The sequence below is a fragment of the Wyeomyia smithii genome, chromosome 2 (genome assembly GCF_029784165.1).
Source record: "Wyeomyia smithii strain HCP4-BCI-WySm-NY-G18 chromosome 2, ASM2978416v1, whole genome shotgun sequence".
In the NCBI taxonomy this organism is placed as follows: Eukaryota; Metazoa; Arthropoda; class Insecta; order Diptera; family Culicidae; genus Wyeomyia; species Wyeomyia smithii.
Window position 1 is genome coordinate 12,893,956 of NC_073695.1, and position 7,793 is coordinate 12,901,748.

Consider the following 7,793-nt stretch of genomic DNA (forward strand, 5'->3'; position numbering starts at 1 on the left):
AATGAGAAGAATGATGATGTGCTGATGATGGTGAAAAAGAGGAAAACACACTGGAAAGCTTTAAAATTTCGCTCTCTCGAACGATGTCCGTTCTCTCGCTTTCGCTACCGTAGTTCAATCGCGGTTGAGTGACGTCATCCTGTGGTCAAGTTGTGTTTTAACTTGCACGCTCGTGAAAAATACTTACTACCTAAGTTAATTAAAGTCAGTAACGAAGAGTAACGTGAAGCAAATAAAGCAAAGCGCTAAATTGAACAATGAAATCCCTTCTCTACTGCTGTGAAGTGAAATGCTACTTGTTTTTCGCGGAAAAAACGAGTAGTTGGAGCATTCATTCAGGTTGCGTCGGTTTCTTGAAATTTTCGCGTTTACGTAATGTCCTTGAAGCAAATTTGAGATCAGATGTTGAAACCGCACAATTTCCAGTGTTTTCTTGTTGGTCAGGTGCTATTGTGCATTTAACTAAAGAATATCAAAAGCGTCGCTGAAGAACTGGCAGTCAGGCTCATCTCCGATGTTTATTTTTGTTGTTCTCGCAACACTGCAACCATCTCAGCCGTCACTGCGCTGTCAGTTCGGCTTACAAAAACAAATACATTGAAATCATTCCCGCAGTTCATGTTGTGTGAACACCGTGAACACGCAGTTATTCTATGTGTTTGTAGAGTCGGAAGAAAGTTTGGAAGTCGGAAGTCCGACTTCCGAACTTTAATTTAGTGCTCACGCCACAATACTCCAACTGATTCCCCGAAAAAAAATAACATTAAAAAAACATTTAAAAAACCTTAAAAATTGTTGTAATTATACATAGCTATACCATAATTTAACTATGTTTTTCATTGTAGATACATCAATTTTACATTAAATATCATTGTCCAGAACAATAAAAATCATCGTTTTTGCCATTTATACTATGAAAAAGGGGGTCGTTATGTATCTTAACAGCATTTTTTCAGGCATTTTTCCCATACATTTAGAAGCCACTGACAATGTTTTTCATGGTAAAATTATTGTCGGTGGTAGATTCAACAACAAAAAACGTTGTTAAAACATGGTAATGACAACAATCGTTTACAAGCTTACAGTAAAAATACCGTGTTTTTTATGGTTTTTCGTATTTTTTTCGACTCTGCGGGTTAGATAAGCCTCAGGACTAATGACAATGACAGCTACTTTTAAGCTCAAAGCATAACTGGTAGTATGTGACATACTCGAAAATAGCTAAAATCTTTCGAATCGAGCTGCGCAATGCCACCCCAGTTTAGCACTTACTTATCCAAACAACACCGCAATAGCAAAACAAACCTGTGATAAAAATAAACAGATGAAGCAACTGAATTTGTTCTACAGCGGATATGTTTGAATAAGTAAGTGCTAAATCATAATTAGTCGTAAGAGGGAACGTAGTAATAAGGTCAGAGAGTACCGCTCATACCTAAATTCATGTAAACTTTTAAATGTGTTCCGCGCAAGATACTATCACCAAATTACCACCAAACGAAAGATTTAGAATTTAAAAAGGATTGTTTAAGGTTCCAGCTGCATATGTTTGCATCTTAGTCGATGACAAGCGTTTTTCGTTTGAATTTCATACTTTTTACATAGTTTCTTGGAAGGGTTGTGGTTCATTCAGCTCAAATTTACGAATTAGTTCTTGAAAATGTATCTTCATTCGAATTTTGATGTTTGGTGTTGAAATACGGAAGGTTCCTGAGAAAATATCAAATTTGTTTGAAGTTATTCCAGGAAAATAACGTTAAAGAAGAAAAATCAAACTTTGATCGCTTTGAGGGTTCGCTTAACGAAACCAGATTGTGCTTAAATTTTGCATCAGGACTTTTGTCTAGAAAGCAAAATTTTTGAAAGCTGCCGTATTTTGAAATTCAATGGTCAAACTTTTCCCTATAATTGATTAGCACCCTAATATGCATGCATAATAATGGAAATGCCAGAAAATTGGAACAAGTTGGATGATGGCAGTCCCAGAAAAATTTGTTATAGTCGTAAAGCACCTAATTCTGTCGATTTCAGTAGTTTTCAAGAGCAATACTCTACAAAAATGATTTATGACCGCCCTTGACATACAATTCGAACCACTGTGCATCGTCAGATTTGTCATCTAACCAGAGATACCAAATGTGCAGATTTGTCTGCAAAACGCAGATTTTTGGAGTCCGTGTGCAGATATTTATTGATTTGCAGATATTTGCAGTTTTTCCACGGTTTCTGCAGATTTGTGTCAAAGTCTCGTTATATTTGCGCAGATTTTCTTAAAATGTGTGCAGATTTTTACAGACTTTTGCCTGCGCGAGCGAATTTTTTTCGGATCACGGATAGATTTTTTTCAGATTTCGAGCACATTTTTCCGGTTTTTCAAGCAGTTGCAGACATTTTTCAAAAACATCTGACATCTCTGCATCTAACCTATTTAATTCGCTCTGACGGAGTTACGGTGCTGCCATCTTCAATTTATTTACTCTGTGAGTGCAGAAGATAGGAGTTTCTTCAAGAGTGAATGTGATAGCAAACATTTTAATATTTTCCCTAAAATTCGCATACGGGCAGTTCAATGTGTGTGAAGGAGATGATTTAATTCCGTCAGGGCGAATGACATTGGAGCTCTTCTAACGTCCCGAACATTCCTAGAATATTGTATGTCGCCACTGTCAACGAGCACTACCGTCGCGCCCTCTCTCGCTTCTATGGTGAAAGGTTCTCGAGAGTGTTGAATCGATGTTAAATGTCTTTTGATGAGCTATGAGCACAACATCTTCTGCAGCAATGTCAGATGCCTTCGCTCCCTATGGTTTATCAGCGTAGTGTTGACTGGTTAACTTTGCTTGGCAGTTTGTTAATATCTATCCTGTCCAACACGATATTTCCAGCCGGACAGTAACTCAGAAGGCGTCTATCATTTAACATTTGATGAACGTACTGGTGGAGAGTGCAGTGCCGATTTCCAATTTGAACCGTCAACTTTAGATGCAGCCTTGGTTCTGTCGTTCTTCAATTCCGTTCGTTTGCGGACAAAGCGGTATTGATTTGCGGACTCTTACGCCCTTTCCATCCCAAAAGTCAATTAACGCCGTGCTTTGAAAGCGTGGCCCATTATCACAGCACCTGCACCTGCACCAGCTCGAGGGTTAGTTAGAAAGTCTATTTGTATTATTTCACATGGTTAGTCTAGTAAAATTCTGCTAGATAGTGGCGAATTTTCACGAGCTAGCACTGCGCACGTCTTGCAGTTTTTAACAAACTGAACAACATCAGCTGACATCCCGAGCCACCAGAAGAATCCACGCATAATCCGTTTCATAGCCACGGAGAGCTTTGGGTAGCACAATTTTGTCACTTTTAAATATAAGGTGTCCTAGAGTGTGCAACTCTTTCTTTTGTGTCTCAAGCTTTCAAAGTGACCCTGGCCATTGGATTTGAGCGCTTCCCAAAAAGTTCGTTGTCCTCTTCAGTTGCATTCTCAATCTCATCCCACGAAATTTCCATGCATCCAGAATCAAGCATAAGGAGGAATTTACTGCGGTCTTCGTTTTCGAATGGGATTTCGATACACCGTGCCCCAGTGCTGAGTCAAGAAAACTTTCAGCTCGGAAATAGGATTGAACGATCTTCAGGGAAAAATCGATTTTGAGAATCGATTCATTCAAGCGGTCCTTGGATCGATCCACCCAAAAGATCGGAACTGCGGAATCGATCTCAACTGGATCGATCTTTTATAGCACTTTTTTGCGGCGCTGTGAAATTCGTACTAACTGATTGGAACTAAAGTTTATAATGTTATAGCACCGTCCGTGGTTATAATGCACAGGAGATAGAATAGATTGTTTTATCAAGTTCGAAAGGTTGTTGAAGAAATATACCTAAAAGTTTACATCATTTGAAAACTTTGGTTATGTGTTTGTTAGCGTGTCGGAACATCATTCAAAATACATTGCAGAATCATACGTCAAAATATCACACTTTTTCTCTATTGTGTGTGGAATGTGATACAGGATAGCAATGATTATGAGATGGTCGGTGTGCGACCAGTCCGGACCAAGCCCCATTTTTTTCGAATATTAAGTCACTGACGAGGCGGGTAAAATGTTGTATTAGGGATCGCAAGTGAAACTTGGCTGCTGACAACTGAGTCGAACAGTTTCGCAGGCGAGCTATTTGTCCAAAACCCAGCCGACTCGCCATCTGTAATACCAAAATTGGTCAGGCGAGTAACTCGCCGCTCGCCTCGTTTTCTGTGATACGCCAGAAAAAGTCGAATTTCGCTCGTTGGGTTATGTTTAGTTGAGTTACGTTTTAGTTGGGCTCCCGCTCGTTGGGCTATAGCCCAACTGAATCGAAGCCAAACATCATTTCTGATAACGTTGATTTTCGTTTGAGGGGTTTGTGGATGCATTTTAACGCAGAAAGTAGAATTTATTCAAATAAAAACAAATGAAGCTGAGTATAAATGTAAACAAACAATATTTTAATCAATTGTTAGAAAAACAATATAAGTTTTCTGGCGTAATAATGCAACGTAGAGCTATGTGTATTTTTGAAAGTATTTGAGAACACGTTATTATTGAGCACTCATTTTTGGCTTCAAATGTGTGATGTGTGGCTTAAATGAGCCAATTTCGAATTTGGCCCTATGCTGCACTTTTCGTATTTCTTTGCAAATTTGACCTTTTGCATGGCATCAAACGAAGCTCTATTAATATGGAAAACATAGAAGAAAATCCAAAAAAGTAGGAGAGAAATTAGTACAAGCAAGATCATTCTCAACGAATGGTTTTGAACTTTTGCGGTTTGTCAACCAACTCAACGGTTTTATAGAACTTTTCTGCGTTCCCAGTTGTAGTCCTAACAACAAGAAACAATCGGTGTGCTCTTTGATCGATTTGCAACTTTGACAGCTCAGCCCGACGACTGAAAGTTTTTCACTAGATGAGCTGCGGGTTCAGTGCAACTAGCGAAATTCGACTGTATTACCAAAATTTCCTAGAACTTTGAGCGCCGATTACTCGAAATAATGTTTTTGGAGCTTGGTTCGATTTGAATGCACGCCGATCATATCATATTTGCTAGTTCGTCACCAGTTGCATTTTTTTTTGCAGGAATGGAATGGACTATAAGGAGGCATAATAATGTCATAATCGCACGCAACCATTCAAAACCCGATAAAACAACGAAACACGATCACTGACAATGACTCAAAATTGGATTTAAAAAAATTGCTGCATGCTGAAACATAAATCAAATTTTTAAAAGATCGAAAAGATCAAATCGAAAAGTAAACGATCTTTTCGATTTTTGCAGGGCTGAAAAATTGATCAAAAAAATCGAAGATCGGAGCGGAAAAGATTCTCTTTAGATCGATCCAAGATCGACCAATCCCACTCGGAAAGTTCCTTGACTCGTTCGGAAATCGAACCCGATATCACAACCGTGTGGGAGAGCTAGCCGACCGACATCGTTAACCACAGAGTCACGGGGACCACTTGCCTTGATAGTGCATCGGCTGATTTTAAAAACGTAAGGCTGCAGCCTTAGAGCCCACGACCACGAGCGGCATAAAGATCATAAAAAAAGCTCTCAACCGCCCAAACAACCGCTAAAGCCTCTTTCGGTGTATGAGGGTAGCGCTGTTCAGTAACTGTAAGTGCTTTAGATACAAATACAATAACTCTGTGCTCTGCGTCTTTGTTGCATTGAACAACCACCGCCCCAATGCATCTGGAGACGCGTCCACGAAGAGCTCTACAGTGTCCTCCGTGCTGTAATACCCCAGTCGTTTGATAGATTCAAGTGCATCGTTGCACTCAAACTCGTTCTCTTCTTCGGCAGACCAGTAAAGCTCATCAGATTTCGAGAGGGTTTTAAGACGTTCAGTTTTAGATGCTTAATTCATTATAAATTTGTCGGTAAATGTTATGAGTCCCAAAAAATTTTACCTTAAAATTATTTGGCTTTGGTTTTTTATTGTATCTATTTTATCAGCCTCGAACATCCAGCCTTCTGGTGTTGGTTTGAAAACCAAAAATTTTGCTGATTGGTTTCCAAAAACTCATTTTGTTTTGTTAATTTGAACTTTGTGACTGTGAAGGCGCACTAGCACTACTGAATGATTTGCATCGTGTTCTTCCCAGCCGTAAGTAGAGCTGTTCATTAACGTACAGCAAGAATTTCGCCCGATCGCTCGTGTTGGCGTTCAGCATGTTTCAGGCCTGAGTATTCTAATTTGAATCAGCCTAGCTTGTATCGCCGATCCTGCAAAATAATGAACTTAGGCAAAAGCTTACGAATATCGACCAAAATAAGTCGACTTCCAAGCTTTCAACGACTTTACAGTGCCTGTCAATGGATATGTAGGGCAAAATCGGTAATTATCTCCACAGTTTGTTGGACTATCCGAGATAAACTGAAATATCGGTGCAGCGAAGATATGTAGTACAAATGAAAATTTGATTTTTTTCTTAAAATTGTTTCAATTTGATTTGATAGAAAAGTCCAATGCAACAGGAACACTCACACACTGACTATATATTTGCTGCAAGCAAAGCACGGACTACAGACGGTGTTATGAACAGATACGCAAAGAGTGAGGTCGAAAACTCCAAGTGAACCGTCAAATCGAGGCTCCAAGTGTGCAAAGTAAACAAACTAATGCGTGTTACTTTTCGCACAGAATGTGTGTTGCGATCAGTTTAAATTCTGTGAATCACGTGCAATTATGGTTTCAACGAAAAATGTGTTCGTCATGCTCATGTTATGAGTGATGCATTGGAAATTATTATAATTGTATGAACAAGCACTGAAACTCAGTAATATATCCTTACAAAGTTTCGAAATTTCATTACACTTTCTAGTGCGTGTGAAAAGTCATGCGAAAATAAATGTGGTTGCCAGAATTGTTTAAAATAAAATATTAGCAAAGTGTTGCCATATTTACTGCTTTTCTCTTGGCGTATCTCTTTATTCGGGTTATTCGCGTTGAAAGAGATTTTGAAGGCTGTTCACGCCTACCGGAACACCCATATGTAATTGTCAAAATGTGCGTGATGACAAAAGCAAAAATATTTCCTTCCTTCTTTTTCGCATGCAAAAACCAAACAAATATCAGCAACACCGTCAACGCGAATTACACAGTCTCTAGCACCGACCGGCAAGCAAGCTAGCAACTAAACATATCCCGCAGCCTGCACTGCAAGCAGCGTTGCCACTAAGTTTTGAATAAAATCTGGCAAAACGAAAATAAAAAGTCTGGCAAAAATCTGTCACTCATTTTTGGATAAAATTCCTGGCAGAATTGAAAGTAATGACTTTTTTTTTGCTCTCGCCGGGTGTAGGTAGGCCAGGCACGGTCCATCTCACATTAATGACCTTTTTGTGAGACGACGCGGATGAAATCTGGCAAATATCTGGCTCATTTACAAATATCTGGCAGATTCTGAGGTTTATCTGTTTGCAGGGGGGATCTATCTGTCAAACATCGTGCAACCAACATCTTCGGCAACATGGCGTTTGTTTTGGTTTTTGTTCCTTTTGGTCATGAAAATGATCGATGTGAAATATTATAGAATTGGAATGTTTTTTTTTATCAAAACTCGAGAAACCGCGGAAAACTTTCATGATTGTGTTGTGTAGTGATTTTTCCCCCATTATTGTTCATAGTTACAAACATCACGGACCAACAAACGTCATAGACCAGAGTTAATCTGCGATAACGCACACATATATGAAATTTGACAGCAGTGAATCCCCTCTGTCTGTTTGTCTGGCGCGCAAACAGAAATCTG